Source organism: Chrysemys picta, chromosome 2 (genome assembly GCF_011386835.1).
Source record: "Chrysemys picta bellii isolate R12L10 chromosome 2, ASM1138683v2, whole genome shotgun sequence".
Taxonomy (NCBI): Eukaryota; Metazoa; Chordata; order Testudines; family Emydidae; genus Chrysemys; species Chrysemys picta.
Window position 1 is genome coordinate 128,896,424 of NC_088792.1, and position 24,930 is coordinate 128,921,353.

The 24,930-nt window shown below is 44.3% G+C and overlaps 1 pseudogene; it reads right to left on the reverse strand.

Moving 5' to 3' along the window:
- The window catches only part of LOC135981199 (uncharacterized), a 97,107-nt pseudogene extending 75,555 nt beyond the window's left edge, over positions 1 to 21,552 (reverse strand).
- Between the last annotated feature and the right edge of the window lie 3,378 nt (positions 21,553 to 24,930).

A 24,930-nucleotide genomic window follows, 5' to 3' on the forward strand; every position in this document is an offset into this window, starting at 1 on the left:
GCTGGTGAGTATTTGCTTCAGGTTGGGGGCTGTCTGTAAGTGAGGACAAGTCTGTCTCCTAAGATCTGTGAGAGTGAGGGATCATCTTTCAAGATATGTTGTAGATCTTTGATGATGCCCTGGAGAGGTTTTAGTTGGGGGCTGAAGGTGACGGCTAGTGGCGTTCTGTTATTTTCTTTGTTGGACCTGTCCTGTAGTAGGTGACTTCTAGATACTCTTCTGGCTCTGTCAATCTGTTTTTTCATTTCAGCAGGTGGGTATTGTAGTTTTAAGAATGCTTGATAGTGATTAGCCTCTTAAAGTTGGTAGGGCAACTCCCACCTTTTCATGTTCTCTGTATGTGTATATATATCTCCTTACTACAGGCCTGCACAACTCGTAAAGTGGCGAGGGACATATTACTCCAAAGAAAACAGCTAAGCGCCGAAACCCCCCCTCCCAGCGCTGCCGAAACACCACCACCCCTAGCCCCCCGAAACACAACACACACACCCCCAGTGCCACCCGCCCAGCGGAAACAAACCCTCCTTCCCCAGCGCCGCCCCTCTGAAACAGCTGTGGGCCGAAAAGGAAGGTTTTTTGGGGGAGGGGTGATACTTTATTAAGAATTTTTCAATTAAAGCAAACAATTGTATGTATGGCACACTAGGAAGGCACTGACAGTGTGTGGAAGACTGTAGTGTAGAGGGGGAAAGAAACGGCATACATAGGGTGACCAGATCACAGCAGTAAAATAGGACCCACCCCCTCCCCACTTGGCCCCACCATCACACCCCTCTTCACCCCCTAGCCCCCCGCTGGCTTGCTGCGTCCCTCCTAGTCAGTCCCGCACCCACCATTCGCCTCCTTTCACCTCCTCTCTCCCCTGCCAGAAACCCCCAGGCCTGCCCCTAGAACTCCTGCTGGCTCACTACTCGCCTCTTTGCCCACCTGCCACTTGTCCACTCGCTCACCTCTGACTTGCTGCTCGCCCCCTCGCCCCCTTCCAAGTATAAAGCCTCATTCAAAGACCCAGGGGTCACTATATTACTGCACACAGCAGTCAATCAATGCAGTTGTAGATAAATCTCTGCATTATGCATTTTTGTATAACTTTTATATGACTTTGTATTGAACCTTGGTAATATGTTATAGCAGGCCCCTGAGGTAGTATAATCAAGGTAAAAGAAAAATGTCTTTTTGCTAGAAGTAGAATAAGATCTTCCCCCCACTTTGTAATCAATTGCCCTGTTGAATGAATGAGCTGTGAATGAGGAAGGCATGGAAGGCAGCACCTCCAGACAGCTGCAACCCTTGGAGAGGGGATGGGAGCCAGACCAGATCAGGCCCAATGCTGCTCGCTCACCCGGATGTAATGGGCCAGTGGTAGCCACTCCATAGTTCAGACTGATCCTAACTTACAACTAAGATCTATTTTTAACTTCCATGTAACTTCTCCAAAAAATTACCAGATCCCCTGAGCTCTCCTAGACCAGGTAGGATTTGTCTGGGAGGTTTGGTAACCTTCAGAAAAGGGGTTTTGCAATTAAGATATTTCACAAATATCCATCATTCCCTTTCTGAACATTTTCCTGGCTTCCTACCCCCAAAATGGCTTGGTCCCAAACACCAGGTGTCTGGCTGAGTCGGACGGGGGCCTCTGGGTGTTACTGGGGGAGAGCTGGGGGATCACAAAGACCTGTGTCATGTTTTAACATTGACTCTGTAAATTATTTAAACTGCCCTTCTGCTGAGTCCTGGCTCTGCGGCAAGGGCTGCTCTGCAGAGGAAGAGGTGGGGCCTGGATCAGGTGGGATGTGGCTAGGATTCTTGGGGGCAGGGCAGGGCAGGGCAGGCGGGATGGTGAGGAACAGGGAAGAACGATATGGCCGTGGGATTGGATCCCTGAACTGTTCATTTCTAGACTGTCCTACCTTTGGGTTTTTAGGGAAGACGATGAGTATTTGTGAGAATTTTTGATGGGCTCCCCCCCGCCGCGCTCGCCTCCTCAGCCCGCCGTGCCCCGCCGCCAGCTCACCTGCCTGGCCTCTTACCTTCTGACACTTCCCCCGCCTCCTGCTGCTGGCTCACCCTCACTCTCCACCCTGTCACTGGCCCCTTCACCACCTCGCCCACCTGCCGGCCAGCCAACCGGCCAGCCGTTGGCTGGCCTACACACACCCCGTGGGCTGCACAGTGAGCAGGGCCAGCTCCAGGGTTTTTGCCGCCCCAAGCGGCGGGAAGGGGGGGGGGAAAGCTGCGATCGCGATCAGCGGCAGCTCCACCGCACCACACCGCGCCACTTTCTTCTTCGGCGGCAATTCAGCGGCAGGTCCTTCCCTCCGAGAGGGACCGAGGGACCTGCCGCCGAATTGCCGCTGAAGAGCCCGACGTGCTGCCCCTTCTCCTTGGGCGCCCCAAGCACCTGCTTGCTCAGCTGGTGCCTGGAGCCGGCCCTGACAATGAGCCCACCTATTCACCCCCCTGCGGGACGTACAGTGAGCCCACGCAGGTCACGTGCGGCCCGCAGGCTGTATGTTGTGCAGGCCTGCCTTACTATATGTTCCATTCTATGCATCCGATGAAGTGGGCTACAGCCCACGAAAGCTTATGCTCAAATAAATTCGTTAGTCTCTAAGGTGCCACAAGTACTCCTGTTCTTTTTGTTGATACAGACTAACACAGCTGCTACTCTGAGACTGCAAAGTGTTACAAAGGAATCTCACAAAACAGGGTGAGTTGGCAACAAAATGGCAGATGAAATTCAGTGTTACATGCAAAGTAATGGACATGGCAAAATATAATCCCAACTATACATACAAAATGATGGTGCCTAAATTAGCTGTTACCCATCAAGAAAGAGATATTGGAGTCATTTGCAGTACTCTGCAAATTCATAAGAATCCTTCTCAATGTGTCTGTATCATCCTGAACTCATTCTTCAGCTTCTGAAGACTAAAAATTATCTCCAGTCATCAATGGGACAGACGCAACTGAATAACGTAACTATCCTTAACGTGCATCAAAACAATACCAGGGAACCTAGAGGTAAATAAGATTGCTGACAGTTTCATCCAGAAAGCTACAGTGAGACATAATGTCTTTAAATTGGGACGTTAGTGAAGACAGCTTGTGATTGCAATGATTTTAATATACTGTAATTCATGTAAATGTAATTATGTAGTTCATAACAATTTAATCATTATTAAAATAGTAACGATACCAATGATAGACACATTCAATAACTAGAATATGAAAGAAGTGTATAAATATGCTGAAAATAGCCTCCCCCCAAAATTGGCAGAGTGTCCCCCCAAACACACACCGGCACAAACAAAAGTCAGCGCCTATGTGTTCTGACTTTAGTAAGAGTTTCTGAGAAAAAATATACATTACAATTTTAAACCTAACCAGTGTCCCTTAAGTGCCTTGCCACAAGGTGTCAGAACATGTTATACTAGAGCTGAGTGAGTCTAATATTTATTTACTTTTCTTTCTTGATATAGGAATAAGATACAGTGCTCTTGTGAGATAATTTCTAAGTTATTATCTGCAAAAAAATTTAGAGTTTTCAGTTGCCTAAGTAGCCCTTGGAATCACGGTTAAAGCCCCCCTCTCCCCGCCCCCGTGCCTGAAAAATCTGAAATGGTGCCCCTGTGAGCCAGCACAGAATTTGCCCCCCTCCCCATGCGCAGCCCCATTGGTTGACTGGAGCCACCCCCCCAAATATAGAAGTCAAAAACTATGCCTATGATGATTGGGCTCTGGGGGAGAGGGGGGGATGTTGGCAGGGGACAGTGCCTCTGAAATGGGTTTGGCTTGTGTTTTGGGCTTGGTTGTTGGTAGGGGGCAGTGCCTCTGAAATGGATTCGGCTTGTTTTGGGCTTGCTATGAAAGGTAGTGCAGCTTTGTTATATTGTCAGACTTGGCAACATGCTGGGAATAATACAGTAAAGGCAGGGAACTGTTCAGGCTGAAAATACCCTGGTCAGAAGGGAGTGAGATGAAGGTATCCACCCAAAAAAGGCAATAGATAAGGAGCCAGAAGCCTGAGAGTGGGTGCCCTTGCTGAACCACTAAGGGGAATGTAGTGGGGTGGTTACCGCGCTCCTGCCCTGAATGGCTTAAAACAGCCCTGGGAGAGGGCTGTGGCAGGGGAAAAGCTAGGCTGACTGGGGAAGTGGCTGCAGCTGGGCCATGCCCCAATCAGGCCACAGCTGGTCTGTATAAAAAGGCTGTAAGCCAGAGGCCCAAGAGGAGTTTCTCTCCAGGCTGGGAGACAGCAGGGCCTGGCTGCCTGCAGAAAGGGTACTGGAAGTGAAGCAAGGCTGGGGAGTGCCAGGGGAGCTCCAGGCTGGCAACTCCCCAGGCTGCAGAGCCTGGTCCAAGGCCCATAGAGGTACTGAGAGGCAGAGGAAGGCAGCAGGTCTGAACCCCCTTGCCTATGATGAGTGGCTTTTACACTGCAGTCTGCCACAGGGAGCGGGGGCTTGATGATGACTGGCAGTAGCCCAGACTGAGGCAAGGTGGGGATTAGAGGGTTGGGGGTTCCCCAGAGAGGGGAGACCCAGAAGCAGAGTGTGGGGGTATTGCCAGGGGGTAGCACCCCAGATAAAGAGGCATTAGGGTCCAGGAGGGACACAGGGCCAGCAGCAAGTGGGATGATGACCAGCAGAGGGTGCTCTGATGGCTGGTGAGCTAATTCCCTGGACAACCATCAGGGAGGTGCTGCAGGGGTGAGTCTCACACCTTTACAGGGAATATAAATGCAGTTGCCCTGAACTGTGACATATGTTTACATATAACTGTATTAAAATGCATATAGTTTGCTTGCTCCCAGTTTACCAAGAGATCCAGCTTGCTCTGTATCAGAGACCTGTCCTTTTCATTATTTACCACTCCTCCAATTTTTCTGTCATTGGCAAACTTTATCAGTGACGTTTTTATGTTTTCTCCAAGGTCATTGATAAAAATGTTAAATAGCATAGAGCCAAGAACCAATCCCTAAGGGACCCCACTAGAAACACATCCACTCAATGAGTACCAGTATTTCCTGTTTACAATTATATTTTCAAAGAACTCTACAAAACTGAACAGTTACACACAAATTTCAGCTAGATTGTAATAATATATCATAGAATATCAGGGTAGGAAGGGACCTCAGGAGGTCATCTAGTCCAACCCCCTGCTCAAAGCAGGACCAATTCCCAACTAAATCATCCCAGCCAGAGAGCCCAAGGCCTTTGTCAAGCCAGGCCTTAAAAACCTCCAAGGAAGGCGATTCCACCACCTCCCTAGGTAACACATTCCAGTGCTTCACCACCCTGCTAGTGAAATAGTGTTTCCTAATATCCAACCTAGACCTCCCCCATTGCAACTTGAGACCATTGCTCCTTGTTCTGTCATCTGCCACCACTGAGAACAGCCAAGCTCCATCCTCTTTGGAACCCCCCTAATCATTTTTGTTGCCCTCTGTTGGACTCTTTCCAATTTTTCCACATCCTTCTTGTAGTGTGGGGCCCAAAACTGGACACAGTACTCCAGCTGAGGCCTCACCAATGTCGAATAAAGGGGAACAATCACGTTCCTTGATCTGCTGGCAATGCCCCTACTTATACAGCCCAAAATGCCGTTAGCCTTCTTGGCAACAAGAGCACACTGTTGATTCATATCCAGCTTCTCGTCCACTGTGACCCCTAGGTTCTTTTCTGCAGAACTGCTACCTATCCATTCGGTCCCTAGTCTGTAGCAGTGCATAGGATTCTTCCGTCCTAAGTGCAGGACTCTGCACTTGTCCACACCGCCTTGTACAGAATTACTCAAAGTAATTGGTATACAAACCATATTGTCACAAAATATGTATATTAATATACAAAATAATGAACTTGCAAGAAAAAATTCAGAATGCCTTTCTTTACAAAATAACAAAGTACTACTTATGCTTGTTTTGTATTGGGCTCTCGTCTGGGAGTCAAGAAAACTATATTGTATTCCTGGGTACTCCACCATAGACTTTCTGGATCTGAAAGTCACTTTACCGGTCTCTCTGTATCTTCCCTCCCAATCTTTATCTGTCTTGTCTAGTGAGATTGAAAACTCATTGGGACGGGAATGATCTTTTACTATACATTTGTATAGAACCTAACACATTGGGTCCCTAATCTTGGCTGGGACCTCCACGTGTCATTGTAATATAAATAATAATTGATAACTTTGTATTTCAGAAATGTTGACTACAAAAATGGGTACCTAAAAATGTTGGCTAAGATACCTAAAACAGTGATCAGAAAGTGCTGAACTCCTAGCAGCCTCCATTAATTGTTTTCTCACTAGTAGATGAACGCCCATGCTGTCACATGGGTGTGGCAGTTGGCCCAAGTAATCCAGCATCTGTGCAGTCTCTCTCATATAACAAATTAGCTGCAGAGTAAGGGTGATCATTGGTTGATTGATCTTGATCACAGTGGTCTAGGACTCTTGGCATGGTATTCCTTACTGTAGCTGCACACTGCACAGTTGTAATTTGTAAAGTACAAGTGGTTGAGAAATTAAAAACTGGATGGCAACAGACTGTGAATCCCAGTGATGATTGAACCAGGTGATATTCTGAACAAAAAGAGATCTTGATCATGCTTTTAGTTGTTCCCATCATTTCATACTGACTCAACAGACATTCTAGGCTTCAGAGTGACACATAGGCACTGAAGAAGTGGCACATGCATCTGAAGAAGTGGGTTTTTACCCACAAAAGTTTATGTCCAAATAAATCTATTAGTCTTTAAGGCGCCACCAGACTCCTCGTTGTTTACATAGGCAGGTGATAATCCCAGGATTTTATTACCGGTATATACTCTCAAATTTCTGTAAGGCCTACTAGTGGGGAAAGAGAGGGAAAGGTAAAAGTGAAATAATTTATTTTATCCCCAAAATGAAACACCAAAATGAAGCTGTTACAGACTAGGAGAGTTAGAAATCTTAAATTGCTAGTTAGGGCACAGAACCACATTCTCTGGCCAGACATAGATGGAAAAAGTTCTGCGTGTCACAGCTGACACCTGAAGTATCAGCAGTGTTGACAGATTTAGAATGTAGCATCCAGATTTGACAAAAATAAGGTAAATTTGAGTCTCATCTGAATGTTGGGAATACTGCAGTAAACAGCATCTCACACTCTCTCCATTAGTGGCCATATGATGCTTACACTGAACAGGAGGGTTGACAAGATGGAACCTTATGACATCATGCATTTGAGAACCTTCAGGGAAGAAAAATAAGCATATAGCCATTATGTAAATCCTTGTATCTGAATAATAATAGGCTTCATTCAATAAAAATTCAGTGATTTGCACACTTTATGGTTCTTGAGAAGTATAGTGAGCATGAAATTCTGTCAAACTCTGCCAAACACAGTTCAGGGATCTACATAAGTGAGAAAAAACTGCACAATTATACTTCAGAAACAGTACAATGCCCCTGTGCTTCATCTGCGAAAATTCAATTTCTTTATAATCAAATAAACAGTACAGTATACAAGTTAATACATCTGAATATGAACTCCTCTAAAGACGCATATCCTCCAGGTGCATGCACTTGAATGATTAAACTTCTGTATACTTGAATATGCATACTTCTGGATAATTGCTGACCTGCACCTGCAGTTATATGAATAGGCAATCATTCAAATAACTGCAGGTGTTTGTGTTTGAAGTTTTAAACAGTCAACCAAATGCATCTGTGTTTATTTGAATGATCTCACAGTGCAATGCAAATCAGTAGGAAATGTCAGGAATCATGGGATAGGATCTTACCTTATCCCATTACTCTATCTGTTATAGACTCATAGACTCATAGACTTTAAGGTCAGAAGGGACCATTATGATCATCTGGTCTGACCCCGTGCATGCTGCAGGCCACAAAGCCATCCCTACCCCTTCTCTTGACTCTGCTGTTGAAGTCCCCAAATCCTGTGGCTTAGTGACTTCAATTGGCAGAGAACCCTCCTGCTAGCGATCCCTGCCCCATGCTGCGGAGGAAGGCGAAAAATCTCCAGGGCCTCTGCCAATCTACCCTGGAGGAAAATTCCTTCCCGAATTGTGTTATAAAGCACATCTGACCTGTTTAGTTAAACTATTTCCAAAGCTACCTTAATTTTATGCTAGTGGTAACAAGCCTTAAATCAAACCATTTTATCTTGAGTTGGGAGATCTCTAAGCTATGTGAGGTGTGTTTATATAACTCAAGCCAATATTACTTACTCTAAAAAAAACCCAGGGAGTTTCTCTACTGCTCAAATGATTGGTCCATTTAGTCTACCACTAACCAATACCTCTTCCTATATAGAAGATGAAAATGTCACATATATAAAATACTGAAAATGGGAGACTTTAAGAATTCAATCCTCATTCCCACAAGTGATAATTTATACTCTGAAAACTAAGATTTGATGGTTACTAATTTAGGCCCCAAACCTGCAAACACGTACACAATTGTTTACCTTTACATATTGTGTATACTCCCACTGAAATCAATTGCTCACACACAATACACACAATTAAGCATGTGCACAGATCTTTGTAGTTTTGGGGCTTTAGCTTGTGTAACTACATTTTCAATCTTTTTTTATCATTTAATTAAAATTACAAAACTGAAAATTTTTATAGAAAGAAATTACAAAATTAGTATAATTTCTATCAGAATAACTTCTCCCTACACCAGGAACAATCAAATCTAGTCATAGCTAAGTTCACTAGCAACCATAGCCAATAGTGGGAACCTCTATCTCACATTGATGAGCAGTTGCTCATGTGAGCAGTCCTCTTGACTTCAGAGGAAGTACTCATGAAGGTAAACTGGTCACCCTTGTGAATGGAACTCGGTGAACTAGTCACTAGGAGCAGGGATTTGCTATGTGGGTCTCGCATATGGCAGAAGAATGCCCTAATGCATGGGTTATTGGCAGGAGTGGTGCCAGGGTTTTTGCTGCCCTAGGAGGCAGCGCTCCTCCTCTGAGCATTCGGAGGCGGGGGTCCTTCCACTCCGTGTCTTCGGGGCACTTCGGCGGCGGGACCCGGAGCGAGTGGAGGACCCACCACTGAATTTCCACCAAAGACCTGTATGGAAGGACCCCCCGCCAGCGAATTTCCGCTGAGGATGGCAAAATGCCGCCCCCCAAATCCTGCCGCCCAAGGCGACCGCATAGGGTCACCTAGTGGAAGCACCGGCCCTGGTTATAGGGTAGTCTGGGGTGGATCATTCTCAGTCTCTCTTATTGACACGGTTATACTTTTAATGAGTAAATAAATAATCAGAGGGCCTGAGAGTGTAAGTAAGAATGACTCCATATCCCCGTGGTTAGAGCACTCACCTAGAACATAGCTGATGCAAGTTCATGTCCCTGCTCCAATGACTATTTAACTATTTATACCCAGTGGAATAGCTTCAAATGGAGAGACTGAGAAAGACCCACAGTAGACTGTGCCTTGGCTTGGCAGAATTCAATTTTTTTAAATAATTTTGATGGATAATATCAATGTTTATTGTTAAGTATTTTTAAATTTTTTATTTATTTAAATGTTCACAGTTGGAAGAAGTTGTGGGCTGGGGAAGGGGATCAGACAACTATTTAATGACAGTAAATACTGAGATTTAAAAAGTGAAAGTTTTTTACTGTTAAAACACAAATTGTCAACATCACATGGCAAAATATACACCTCTACCTCGATATAATGTGACCTGATATAACACGAATTTGGATATAACACGTTAAAGCAGTGCTCGGGGCGGGGGGGGCTGTGCACTCTGGTGGATCAAAGCAAGTTCAGTATAACGCAGTTTCACCTATAACGCGGTAAGATTTTTTGGCTCCCGAGGACAACGTTATATCGAGGTAGAGGTGTACAAAATAAATAGCCTTAAATCAAACTCTCCCAAGTTCTCATGCAGCATTTTTTTTTACTTTGCCTATCAGTAAGGTTCAATTATTATCTCTGAGAATATTTTTACATCAATTTGTGTGTATGTGTGGGGGGGATGAAATAGATGTTTACTGATAAAAACTCAATCTTTTCAACCCTACCTATACTGTAGCTCAGTGGCTAGGGATTTTCACCTGTAATAGGAGAGACCCCAAGTTCAAATCCCTTCACTGCAGAAAGGGAACTAGATGCAAGTTACTGATATTCCAGGTGAGTGCCCTAACTATTGGGATAAAGCTCATAAAGGAGTCACTGCCTACTCTGACTGTTTTGTGAATGGCACTTCACTCCTGAAAAAAACTCTGCTGAAACTATTTGGAAAATTCATGGCAAATTCACACATTGTTTCAGTGCCCACTAAAATGCATTTTTCAGTGAATTTCTATCTGCCAAAAAAATTCATGCAACTATAATTGGGAGTGGGGGGTTCATAGTAACACTTGGGATGAAGGTGCAATAAAATAAATCCTTAGTATTTCTAAACATTTCACATTCAAGTATCCATTACTGCATTATGTCCTATAAAGCTTCACTTTCAGAAGCGAACAATTATCTATCATCCCATATACAATTCCATATTTTATATATGTGGAGATAGCCATAAAATATAATAGTAATATATTCATATAATTATTCAGTAAAGAGGCAGCCAATAAGGACTTGATCCTGCAAACATTTAAGCACATGCCTAACACTAAGCATATAAATATTCCCACTGAAGTCAACAAAATTAGTAGAGTGTAAAGTTAAGCACGTACATAAGAATGGGTAGAATAAGGGTCTACGTTTCCATCAACGTCATCCCCTTCCTCAGCAGCAGGCAAGTTCTTCTTTTTACCAGGTTGTGCTAACAAAAAAGCGTTAGTATCATCATAGTCAATTTAATAATAATTGAAAAAGGATAACGTACATTATGCAGGGGTAAATATTGTAACTAGATAACATAATGAAAAAATAACTCCTCTCTGTGCTTCAGTAATTTACTATCTGGAAATAGCATTCACTTATGTTGAAAATGCATATTTCCTTTTGTTTTTAAGAGAGATGTCATAATTTGATTCTTATCTCACAACGACACTGAATATACAGTAGTTGTTCTTGTAGATAAGTGAGTCAGAGAAGGGCACAATTAAAGAAGGTTTTGCTGGGATATAAAAGTTCTTCAGAAATGAAAAAGTGGATCAAAGTCCTCATTATAGAACTTCTAATAGAAAGTTCCCCCTCTTCCAAGACTTCAAGGACATCCAGTATTCTAATATCAGAATACTCTACAAATGTTTTCATTCCTATGCTTTAATTTGTAGGGGAAAAAAACAGTCTTCAACTTTGGGTGAAATCCTGGCCTCACTGAAGTCAATGGCAAAACTTGCATTTTTAAGGATTTCACACTTTGCATTTTTGTCAAAGGGGCATGATTCTGAGCAGGTCCAACTGCTATTGAATCATGGAATCATAAAATAATAGAGTCCAAAGAGACCTCAGGAGGTCATCTAGTTGGTTTCAGTGGAAGGTGAAAGTGCTCAATATTGCTGCTGCGCCACGGGGCTGGCAATCCCGTGGGCCGGATTGAAAGCCCTGATGGGCCGGATCCGGCATCCAGGCTGTAGTTTGCCCTCCCCCGATTTAAATCTTGCAAAATTAGTTATACAACAGACAGAAACAATTAAAGAATCAGACAGAGACCATACAGATAAACAATAGAGAAGTAGGCACCATAAAGGCAAAACAATAGAAGTATAAATTTCACAATCACAACTGTTCATAGGTGGTTTCTTGCCAGACAGAATGCTATCAAACAGTTTTCTTTAAACATCTTAATATCCGTTTCTTTACCTGGTGATGGTGGGTACTTCTTAAGAGTCCAATATTATATTGTTTTGATGCAATTTAGATGGAATATGAGGATGTGACTCTCTGCATCTTAGCTCGCGGCTGCTGTTTTTCACTCTGGCTGCAGCTTTTACTAAAGATAAAGGCCTCAGACCTTACAAGTCCCCTGCACTCATGGCAGGACTAAGCAATAATTAGTCCACCCTTGACAAGTGATTGTCTAGCCTATTCTTAAAAACCTCTAATGACAGAGATTCCACAATATTCTTAGGCAATTTGTTCCAGTGCTTAACTACCGGAACAGTGAGGAAGTTTTTCCTAATGTCCAACTTAAACCTCTCTTGCTGCAATTTAAGCTCATTGTTTTTCGTCCAATCCTGAGAGGCTAACGAGAACAGTTTTTCACCCTCCTTCTTGTAACAGACTTTTATGTACTTGAAAACTGTTATCGTGTCCCTTCTCAGTCTTTTCTTCTCCTAACTAAACAAACCCAATTTTTTTCCAATCTTTCCTCATAGGTCATGTTTTCTAGACCTTGAATCATTTTTATTGCTCTTCTCTGGACTTTCTCCAATTTCTCCACATCTTTCCTGAAATGTGGCATCCAGAACTGGACACAATACTCCAGTTGAGGCCTAATCAGTGCGGAGTAGAGTGGAAGATTTACTTGTCATGTCTTGCTTACAATACTCCTGCTAATACATCCCAGAATTATGTTTGCTTTTTTTGCAACAGTGTTACACTGTTGACTCATATTTAGCTTGTGATCCACTATAACCCCCTTTCCTAGGCATCCATTTCCCATTTTCTATATGTGCAATTGATTGTTCCTTCTTAAGTGGAGTACTTTGCATTTGTCCTTCTTAAATTTAATCATATTTACTACAGTCCATTTCTCCAGTTTGTCCAGATCATTTTGAATTTTAATCCTAGCCTCCAAAGCTCTTGCAACCCCTCTGAGTCTGGTATTGTGTGAAAACTGTATAAGTGTTCTCTCTATGCCATATCATCTAAATCATAGATGACGATATTGAGCAGAACCGGACCCAGGACTAATCCCTGAGGGACCCCACTTTATATGCCCTTCCAGCTTGAGTGTGAACACTGATAACTACTCTCTGGGAACAGTTTTCCAACCAGGTATGCACCCACTTAATGGTAGCTCCATCTAGGCCAGGGGTTCCCAAACTTGGTTCGCGGCTTGTTCAGGGTAAGCCCCTGGCGGACCGCGAGACACTTTGTTTACCTGAGTGTCCGCAGGTACAGCTGCTCGCAGCTCCCAGTGGCCGCGGTTCACTGTTCCCGGCCAATGGGAGCTGTGGGAAGCGGTGGCCTGGCCCGCGCCGCTTCCCGCAGCTGCCATTGGCCAGGAACGGCGAACCACGGCCACTGGGAGCTGCGAGCAGGGCCGCCCAGAGGATTCAGGGGGCCTGGGGCAAAGCAATTTCGGGGGCCCCTTCCATAAAAAAATGTTGCAATACTATAGAATACTATATTCTCATTGGGGACCCTGCGAGGCCTAGGGCAAATTGCCCCACTTGCCCCCTCCCCCCCGGGCGGCCCTGGCTGCGAGCCGCCATACCTGCGGACACTCAGGTAAACAAAGCATCTCACGGCCCACCAGGGGCTTACCCTGAACAAGCCGCGAACCAAGTTTGGGAACCCCTGATCTAGGCTATATTTCCCTAATTTGTTTATGAGAAGTTCATGAAAGACAGTATTAAATGCCTTACTAAAGTCAAGATAAATCATATCTACTGCTTACCCCCATCCACGAGGCTTGTTACCCTGTCAAAGAAAGCTGTTAGGTTGGTCTGACTTGATCGGTTCTTGACAAATCCATGTTGACTGTTACTTATCACTTTATTATCTTCTAGGTGTTTGCAAATTGATTGCTTGATTATTTGTTCTTTTATCTTTCCAGGTATTGAAGTTAAACTGACTGGTCTGTAATTCCCTCGCTTTTCCTTATTCCCCTTTTTATGGCACTATATTTGCCATCTTCCAGTCCTCTGGAATCTCTCCTGTCTTCCATGAGTTTTCAAAAATAATCACCAATGGTTCTGGTATCTCTTCAGTCAGCTCCTTGAGTATTCTAGGAAGTATTTCATCAGGCACTGCTGACTTGAAAACATCTAACTTGTCTCAGTAATTTTTAACTTGTTCGTTTCCTATTTTAGCTTCAGATCCTACCTCATTTTCACTGACATTCACTATGTTAGACATCCAGTCACCATCAACCTTTTTGGTGAAAACTGAAACACAAAAGTCATTTAGCACTTCTGCCATTTCCACATTTTCTGTTATTCTCTTTCCTCCTCATTGAATAATTGGCCTACCCTGTCCTTGGTCTTCCTCTTGCTTCTGTAACCCTTCTGCCCATCTAAGGTGGCAGCAACAAGGGCCGGGTTCTGTATCTAGGGGTTCCGTTTCAATAACGCAATGCAAAACCGGCTCGAGCCTCCACCCAGTGACCTGGGACAATTATATACCACCCCCTGGGTGCCTCTAAGAGGCCATACTTCCCCTCTTGCAAGCACAGAGTCTGAGTGTAGCAGAAAATGTTTAATAACATGAGGTAAACAACATCAGCATTAAATTGGAAAAACACCACAAACAGGATTCATAACACAAACCAGGAGCAAAAGACCCACCCCAGAAAATTGGGCTGTGTCCTTTCCCTTTGGTTCTTGAATCCAGCAACCCAAAAATCACCCAGAGTCCCAAAAGTCCAACAACCCTCAAAGTGTCTGTCCCTGGTCAGTGCAGCCCCAGAGTAAAGGGGGGGCACGCAGGGTGTTAAGGGGCACCTTATGTGATCCGAGGCTGGCTGGCCTTCTCTCCGTGGGGTTCCGCCGCAGCCTTCACCACGAACCAGTCCACTTCCTGCCGTCCCACAAACTGCTCTGCTCTATGAGCTGCTCCACTTACCGACCTCCGAGCCACTTCCAGACGTCTCCGCAAATGGCTCCTCTCACCGACCTGTGAGCCGCTCCAGCCGTCCCGCAAACAGCTCCACTCACCGTTCCTTCCGTCCCCGCAAGGCTCCGCGCCGCTCGCTGCTCCTCCAGCCGTCCCCGCAAACTTGCTCCACCAGCCACTTAGCAATATAGCTTCAGCCCCCCCCCCCCCCATTTAACACAGAAGTCAGTGATCTCAGCTCTTAATAACTTTAGCTCTTTTGTGATTTCAGCTCTTAGTGATTTCAGCTCATAGTAGGGGAGCCCCAGGGCTGGTGCACCATTGGCCCAAAGTGAATTCAGCTCAGCAGCCTGTAACTAGACTCCTAATGGAATCAAAGTTAGCTCTGACATTCAACAGTGGAGAGAAGCAGTGGTGCAATTGGTATTTCAAGCCCTCAAAGGGGGCCCATACCATCAGGTACAAATACCTGCCCCCATCCTCTCTCCATTCACTGGGTTTTGTAACCCATGCCCCTTGTCTAGCAAGTGCTACTTAATTACTGGTGAGTCTCTCTGTCATACAACAGTTCCACTGGCCTTGATTCACCGAATCTGGTAACAACACTTTATTCTTTCTGCCCCAATAACAGAGAAACTAGGGATCCCAGGAACCAGCCAAAGGAACCACTTTCAGTTGTTGTTGTCCCAGGCTAGGTGGGTAGGTGTGCCTATGCAAACAAGATCAGCCCCTGAAGTTCTTTTCAACCCTCACCATAATTCACCACCAGATGTCAGGGTAGAGCTTATCCTGACTCTGCTTACACTTCTAATATATTTGTAAAATGTTTTCTTGTTACCCTTGACGGCATTAGCTACTTTAATCTCATGTTGTGTCTTGGCCTTTCTAATTTTGTCCCTACCTGCTTGTTTTTTTGTATATTCATTCTTTGTAATTTGACTTAGTTTCCACCTCTTTTATGGTTCTTTTTTGAGTTTCAGGTCATTGAAGATCTCGTGGTTAAGCCAGCATGGTCTCTTGCCATACTTCCTATCCTTTCCTATGCAGTGGGATAGTTTCTTCTTGTGCCCTTAATAACGTCTCTTTGAAAAACTGCCAGCTCTTTTAAACTGTTTTCCCCTCAGACTTGCTTCCCATGGGATTTTACTTACTATCTTCCTGAGTTTGGTAAAGTCTGCCTTCTTTAAATCCATTTTCTTTATTCTAATGTTTTCCCTCCTACCATTCCTTAGAATCATGAACTCTCTCATTTCATGATCACTTTCACCCAAGCTGCCTTCCACTTTCAAATTCTCAACCATTTCCTCCCTATTTGTCAAAATCAAATCTAGAACAGTGTCTCCCCTAGTTGCTTTCTCCACTTTCTGAAATAAAAAATTGTCTCCAATACAATCCAAGAACTTGTTGGATAATCTGTTCCCTGCTGTTTTATTTTCCCAACAGATGTCTGGATGATTGAAGTCCCCCATCACCACCAAGTCCTGTGCTTTGGATGATTTTGTTAGTTGTCTAAAAAAAGCATCATCCACCTCCTCTTCCTGGTTAGGTGGTCTGTAGACCCCTACCATGCCATCACCCATGTTTTTACCCCTTTTATCCTTACCCAGAGACTTTAATCAAATCTGTCTCCTATATCATCTGGACCTCAGTCCAAGTGTATACATTTTTAATATATAAGGCAACACCTCCTCCCCTTTTTCCATGTGTGTCCTTCCTGAGCAATCTGCACCCTTCTGAACCAATATTCCAGTCATGTGTATTATTCCACCAAATCAGTGATGCCAAGTATGCCATAGTTGTGTTTATTCACTAGTATAATCTGGGTAGAGACATCCATGGTCAGATTTTCTGTCTGGATACTGGTGCAGGTGGAGGAGACAGGAGCCGCATTGGCACTGGTGATGCGGCCTTTCCTAACTATAGTGATTAGTCTCACTCCCTCTCAAACTTCAGTTTGTTGTCCCCTGTTGTCTAGTTCCCCTGGGTAACTTCGACTCTGGCTTTTAAGCCCTGGTTTCCTAGGTCAGCCCTACTTCCTCCTTAATCATATAGGGGGAGGTGATCACAAGGCTGATTGAGGATGATCAAAGATGATCAAGGGAACAAAGGCTCAAACAGTCCCCAAATACACAATCCCATCTGTAAATTGTCTGCTGTATTTAGATTGTAAACTGTTATGTATAACAGGACTTTGTCATCAGCCTTGTTTGTAAAGTAGTTGTCAGATTGTTAGTGTTATAAAATAGTAATTAATATTAACATTAGTAATAATAATATCACTACCATTGTGAACCTTGTAGTTGACTGGACTGTAACACTGGTCTACAATTTTTGAGAAGTCTTCTGCTTCAGAGATAAAATGTGCTATTTATTATGTATTTTGATGTGCTGAATTCAAATATGACAATTAAAACAACTGATTGGCTACTGTTTCTAAGATATTTAAGTTTTTACATTTTATGTCTATGTATATTGTGTAGATAGTAGAGTTTTAATCATAAATTGTAAACCTAGGTCTTTTCATGTGTTTATGGTTGCTTTACATGATATTTCACCTGTCCTGTTTCTGTAACACTTTAAAAATCAGCAAAAGGTTATATAAATAAAATTTATTATGAAACAAAAGGCAAAAAACTATTATGTACATAGTTCAGTCCTCTTCAGTGTCTACTCGGTGCTTCTTGGCTTGTCTCTTGTATTGATTAAATGGAGCATCTCTTGTCACTGGCCAGCAATAGTCTGCAAGCATTGATGGGCTCCATTTGCCATGATAACGTTTCTCCATTGTTGCAATGTCCTGGTGAAATCGCTCGCCGTGCTCGTTGCTCACTGCTCCGCAGTTCGGTGGAAAAAAATCTAGATGAGAGTGCAAAAAATGTATCTTTAGTGACACATTGCAACCAAGGCTTTTGTATGCCTTGAGGAGGTTTTCCATCAACAACCTGTAGTTGTCTGCCTTGTTGTTTCCGAGAAAATTTATTGCCACTAACTGGAAGGCTTTCCATGCCGTCTTTTCCTTGTCACGCAGTGCATGGTCAAATGCATCATCTCGAAGAAGTTCACGAATCTGAGGACCAACAGACACCTTCCTTTATCTTAGCTTCACTTAACCTTGGAAATTTTCCACGGAGGTACTCGAAAGCTGCTTGTGTTTTGTCAATGATCTTGACAAAGTTCTTCATCAGACCCAGCTTGATGTGTAAGGGTGGTAACAAAATCTTCCTTGATTCAACAAGTGGTGGATGCTGAACACTTTTCCTCCCAGGCTCCAATGACTGTCGCAGTGGCCAATCTTTCTTGATGTAGTGGGAATCTCTTGCATGACTACCCCATTCGAAGAGAAAACAGCAGTACTTTGTGTATCTAGTCTGCAGACCAAGCAAGAGAGCAACAACCTTCAAATCGCCACGAAGCTGCCACTGATGTTGGTCATAGTTTATGCACCTCAAAAGTTGTTTCATGTTGTCATAGGTTTCCTTCATATGGACTGCATGACCAACTGGAATTGATGGCAAAACTTTGCCATTATGCAGTAAAACAGCTTTAAGACTAGTCTTCGATGAATCAATGAACAGTCTCCACTCATCTGGATCGTGAACGATGTTGAGGGCTGCCATCACACCATCCATGTTGTTGCAGGCTACAAGATCACCTTCCATGAAGAAGAATGGGACAAGATCCTTTTGACAGTCACGGAACATGGAAACCCTAACATCACCTGCCAGGAGATTCCACTGCTGTAGTCTTGAGCCCAACAGCTCTGCCTTACTCTTGGGTAGTTCCAAATCCCTGACAAGGTCATTCAGTTCACCTTGTGTTATGAGGTGTGGTTCAGAGGAGGAGGATGGGAGAATATGTGGTTCCTGTGACATTGATGGTTCAGGACCAGAAGTTTCATCCTCTTCCTCGTCTGACTCAAGTGAGAATGATTCTGGTGCATCAGGAACCGGCAGTCCTTCTCCGTGGGGTACTGGGCATATAGCTGATGGAATGTTTGGATAATGCACAGTCCACTTTTTCTTCTTTGACACACCTTTCCCAACTGGAGGCACCATGCAGAAGTAACAATTGCTGGTATGATCTGTTGGCTCTCTCCAAATCATTGGCACTGCAAAAGACATAGATTTCCTTTTCCTGTTCAACCACTGGCGAAGATTTGTTGCACAAGTGTTGCAGCATATGTGTGGGGCCCACCCCTTGTCCTGATCTCCAATTTTGCAGCCAAAATAAAGGTGATAGGCTTTCTTAACCATAGTGGTTATATTGCCCTTTTGTGATGCAAAAGTCACTTCACCACAAACATAGCAGAAGTTATCTGCACTGTTCACACAAGTACGAGGCATCTCTACTCACTTTGGTTAAACAGAAATGTGTCCCTTTGCAAAATCAAACACTGACAAATAAGAGAGCACGACACTGTATGATTTCTAGAGCTGATATAGGGCAATTTGTTCAGCAGAGTGATGTAAGCTTCGTTATGATCGCATCATCCATGACTTCAAGAAATAACATGATGCAATTCATATCATGTATGACGCAATACCAGCTTCAGATTGCATCATTCCTTGTTTTGCCTAAAAAGCAAGTACTGTCCAAACCCAGTCATAGATTTAGTCATAGATCCAGTCAAAGATGTATTTTAGTCATTTCTGGTTTAAATTGAGATCCCTTCCCTTTATAACTCACTTATCCTCCGCCATTCCCAAGTCAAGGGTCGTATATACTGACCCAATAGCATATCTTGAAAACTAGAGCCAATCAACAATTTTAAGCATCATTTTCGTTCTCAGTGACCCAGAATTAGTAAAGTTTGACTACATTTATTTCAGAAGCATTTTGGCTGTAGATCAGTGTAATAACTGGAACCTAACTAGATGAAAGAAGAAATAAGAGTTGTTACTGTCATTCCATTTTTTTTCTTTAAACTGTCATTTTAATCAGTTCTAGGATCAAATAATGATTCTTACTTCTCCATTTGATTAAAGTGAAGCTGCAAATTAAATTTGTCTCTTAGACCTTAATGCTCTGCAGTAATGAAATCTATGCCTTTCAACCTGTGGTGATGACAGAGCCTGCATATAGTTTGTGAAACAAAGGAAGCTCATTTGTCTCAGGGCTGGTTTGCTTTCCAGGGTAAGAGCTTCCAAAGACCTATGCATCTTCCATGATGACTATATTATTTGCTGTTTGTGTTATCTGAGTGAAAAGATTCCCAGGCTGAGTAACAGGCTGTAAAAGATCCTTTGCAAAAAACAAAAAAAAAAGTGGGGGGAGTATATTATTGCTATGTTGTGTTCCACGTTTCTTTTCTTAGAATACAGTGTGATACAAAGCTCTTAAACAAGATATTTTGTTGAATTATTTTAACAGTTCTGTACCTTTAAATGTGCTTCTTAAAGAAGGCTTCATTGGATCATCAAGTATATTTTGTTTTGATAAATAGAAAGTGCATTCATTTAACAGATCTGAACTGTATTTTTCATCCTGATTTATTCCAGTTGCAGGTACTTAAGCACTGAATAATTGAAATACTGAATACCAAACACCATTACTGAATGCTGATGCCTAGACTACATGATGACGGGGTGCAGCTACATATAAATAGATTGCTTGTTTGCAGTGTGAGTGTAGCTATGTTGGTCCCAGGATATTAGAAAGACAAGGTGGGTGAGGAAATATCTTTTATTGGACCAACTTCTGTTGGTGAAAGAGTCAAGCTTTGGAGATTCACAGAGTTCTTCTTCATGGCCAATGAAAGGCATTCAGGCCTGCTCTACACTACAGAGTTATGTTGACAAAAGGAAGCTTATGTTGACTTAATTGTGCATATGTCTACATTTAAATGTGTCTCCCACCTATGTAAGCACCCTGTTATGCCAACATTGTAACACCACCTTTTCAAACTGCATAAAGTCACGGTTGATGTACTTAGGTTGGAGCAGTGCGAGTATAGACACTGCATTACTTATGTCAACCCTAACTGTCCTCCAGCAGCTGTCCCACAATGCCCCGCACTGACCGCTCTGATCACCATTGGGAATTCCACTGACATGGGTCACAGAGATCGGAGGTCTCCCACACTTATAGCCCTATGAATTTTTGAAATTCCTTTTCCTGTATGCCCAACTTGGCTAGCACACCTAGCATCTCTCCATTGTTGAGTGCAACTGCCCAGCTGACCATGTCAGCCACACACTCCTGCCTGGAGTAGACAGAAGATATTGGAACTCCTGGGCCTGTGGAGCAAAGAGGCTGTGCAGACACAGCTCCAAACTAGCCATCAACATCTACAAGCAGTTTGCGCAGGGGATGCAGGAGAAGTGGTACAACAGGGACCAACAGCAGTGCTGCGTGAAAGCCAAGTACCTGTGGCAGGCGTACCAGAAGGCCAGGGAGGCCAGCAATCAATCCAGTGCTCAGCTGCAGACCTACCACTTTAATAAAGAGCTGAATGTTGTTGAGTTGTTTTGTTTTCCGCCATGTTGTTCCCTCTAAGTTGTCGTTTGTCCTCCATGATTGATCTCTTCTTGTTTGCTCTTATTATTGTAAATCTGCCCAGCAACAGTCAAACTGGTGGGAAACTTTGGAGCCTTTGAATAAAGTTTGGCAGGAAATGGTCATGTGACTTTAAGTATTCTGCCTAGTAACCCAAACATATAAGAAGGCACTGCGCCCTGTAGCAGCTGCTGTCTGTCATAGTGGCAGCCCACTGTTTGTTCCTAGCCAAGACGATGTGGCAAGTAACAGAAAAAGACGAGAAGACCAACTTACTTGTTCCTGTGTCCTGAAGGTCTTCATTGTATCCTGAGTTCCTGTGTTCCTGTTGGCATCTTGTGGTCCCGGACATGTCCCTGGCATCCGTGTGGTCCTTATTGTCGAGAGAGAGAGAGAGAGAGAGAGAGAGAGAAAGATGGTGATGTGTTGATCATTGAATTTGCTTTCCCCACCCATAGTGTTGTGTTGGTTTTTGGGGTCCTTGGCTTTAAACCAATTGTGCAGTTAACAGCTGAGTAATTTTATTATCTGTTATAGTTTTATAGGGGGTGTCCTTGTTAATAAACTCTTGTTGTTTTGTTATCTATTCCTGTCTCACGGGTTGTCTTTGAGTGATAAATCATAAACAGATGACAGAGTCAGGAGGGGGACGGCCTGCAGTGTGGGGGTTTTGGGTTTAACATGGTCCTGACTCCCTTACTTCCCTCTTCTGGGTTAACTTTTCTGGTGACTGCAGCAGGACCCCCTTCTTACAATTGATTTAACTGATTATTGATTTGATATGTTATAATTTACTCGGCGTGGTTAATGGTGGTCCATTGACACGAGGATGGGTTCCCGGTCGGCAAGAGGCCAAGTCAGGGTTGTGACCGAGGTTCTATGAACCTATGGTTAAGGTGGCCTTGTGTGCCGCCAGCCTGAGTGTCCTTGTGTACCATGAGCAAGGAGGGGCCTAGTGTGCCTCTAGTCTGGGGTAGCCTTGTGTGCCTCTAACCCAGGGGTGGGCAAACTATGGCCCGTGGGCTGGAATCGGCCCGTGAGCCATTTTAAGCCAGCCCATGAGCTCCTGCTGGGAACCGAGGTCTGGGGCTTACCCTGCTCCAGCTGAGGAGCAGGGTGGGGGGCTGCACCACATGGCTCCCAGAAGCTGTGGCATGGCCCCCCTCTGGTGCTCCAGCTGGGGAGAAGGGTCGGGGGCCGCTCCATGCGGCTCCCAGAAGCCGCAGCATGGCTCCCTTCCAGCTCCATGCACTCCAATGGCCCCACTCCAATGGCCCCCTCTGGCACTCCAATGGGAGCTGAAGAGGTAGTGCCTGAGGACTGGGCAGTGTGCAGAGTCCCCTGGCCATGCCTCCACGTAGGATCCAGAGAAGGGACATTCTGTTCCTTCCAGGAGTCGCTTGAGGTAAGTGCCGCTCGGAGCCTGTACCCCTGAACCTCTCACCATGCCCCAACCCCCTGCCCCAGCCCTGATCCCCCTCCCACCCTCTGAACCCCTCAGTCCCAGCCCAGAGCACCCTCCTACATCCCAAACTCCCCAGCCCCACCCCAGAGCCCACATCCCCCAGCCGGAGCTATCACCCCCCCGCCCCACTTCCCCAGCCCAGAGCCCCCCACACCCTGAACTCCTTATTTCTGGCCCCACCCAGAGCCCACACCCATAACCAGAGCCCTCACCCCCTCCCGCACCCCAACCCCAATTTTGTGAGCATTCACGGCCTGCCATACAATTTCTATTCCCAGATGTGGCCCTTGGGCCAAAAAGTTTGCCCACCCCTGCTAAGTGTGCTTGAGAGCAGACTTGAGTGCGGTCAGCGCTTGTTTGGGGTGGCCTTGGGTGCCACTGGCAGCCTTGTGTGATGTGGGTTCTGACCTTGTGAGTCAGAAGGGTGTGTTCAGCCCAGTGAATCCAGAAAGGAAGCCAGGGAGTCCAAAGAACAGGCCCGAGGAAGAGCTCAGCCTTGTAAGCCAGTGGGACAGGGTGTTCTAAGTGTAAGCGAGTACTGACTCTGCCTAGCCTAGTGGCCCCATGGGAGACATAAAGGGATCCCTACAGCAAGCTGATCCACTGATCACGTGCTGTGTGCTGATTAATCATCAGTGTGATATTGTGGTTAGTGTATTAAGAGTTGATTGTGAACAGGCACTGACACTAAATAGACTCAGTGGCCCTGGTGAGAGTGGTGACCTGCTCTCTAGCACACGCCATGAATAGCTAGGTGCTGTTGTTGGTCTGTTGTCCTAAGTGACAACAGTGAGTGGCTTGTCACTAAGATTTTTGAAAGGTCTGTAGTAGACAAGACAGGCTCAAAAATGAGCTGTGGAATGTATGGAGCAACTGGGTGGACTCCAGAGCTGAATAAAAATCCCCTTGACTTTTGTGTGAATTATTTTGGGAAAGGGGAAAACCCATGGGCAGAGGGGTTGTTTAGTGATAAAGATGCATTCACAGCCCTCTGCAAAAGGTTGGGAGGAGTTTGTAGTGGAAAAGCCCAGACCCAGTAAAAAAAAGGGCTCTAATATATGGATTGGCCACGGCTAGTAAGAATTGAATGAGCACTGTAAAAGGCAGGAACAGGAGATTTTAAAGTTAGAAGGCCAAGTAAAAAGTAAGCAGGCAGAAATTGAAAAATTGAATAGTAGAACAGAAGGGCTAGAATCGCAAAATATTAGTTAGGTAACACAAATTAATAAGTTAGAGTTGAAGGAACAAGAAATCAGCACCCTTTTGTCTAAGAAAGAAAAAGAAATTCATATACTTACCATAGAAGAAGAAAAGTTGGCAAAGCCAGCAAACTGACCATACTGGTTGCTACAGTAAAATCAGTAAGCTTCAGGAGAAGCTGAAGCAAAGAAAAGGACTTTTAACAGCAGTTCATTCAAATCCTCTGAGAAAAGGATGTAAAGAAGAAGGATGCACTGACAGTGAGTTGAAGACCTTCTCAGAGGAAGAAATGATATATGGGGTGGAGTCCATGCTAAAGAAAGTAGAAGGCACAACAGAAACAGAAGTAACCCGGGGGGGGGGGGGGGGACAATCTTCCCTACAACACCAGGTATTCCTATGGCACCAGTCAATACCTCCATTGTCAGCTATGGACCTGGATCTTCTGACCCACCAGAAACTAGGTATGAGATCAAGCCGTATACCCCCGAGCAATCCACAGCAATGGGGAAAGCCCATCAACAGAGAGACTGCTTTAGACTGGTTGGCAAAAGTGAATGCACTCTCAGGCATAAGCAAGGAAGATGCAGCAGCATTAAAAAGAGAGTGCATGCAATGAATATGGTGCTCTCCTTGTTCACATCCAGGTGGCAGACACCAGTAATGCCATGCAGATATATGAGGAAGTGTTTATGTTCTATTTCCTACATTATAATTTAATTATAATTCTATTCAGAAAGACAGTGAGCATACGAGAGGCCTGAAAAGTATTTGAATAGAAAGAAATTACTCTACTGGCTCGTGGGAGTACAGTCTTGTGATACGCCCAAATTTAAAGAGACTATCCTACAATGCTTGCCACCTACCTCAAAGGTAGCCTTAGGAATAATAGACCACAACAATATTTCCTTAAAAGACCTGGAAACCAGAGAAGCATATGAGATACAGAGGGAAGCGTTCCCTACGCAATGGTTTCAGAAAAAAGTGGTGGTGGTGTCAGAAATTGGTGGCAAGCAGTGGTTTAACAAAGGAAAAGAGTTCTCCAAGGGCTCTAGCAGTGGCAAC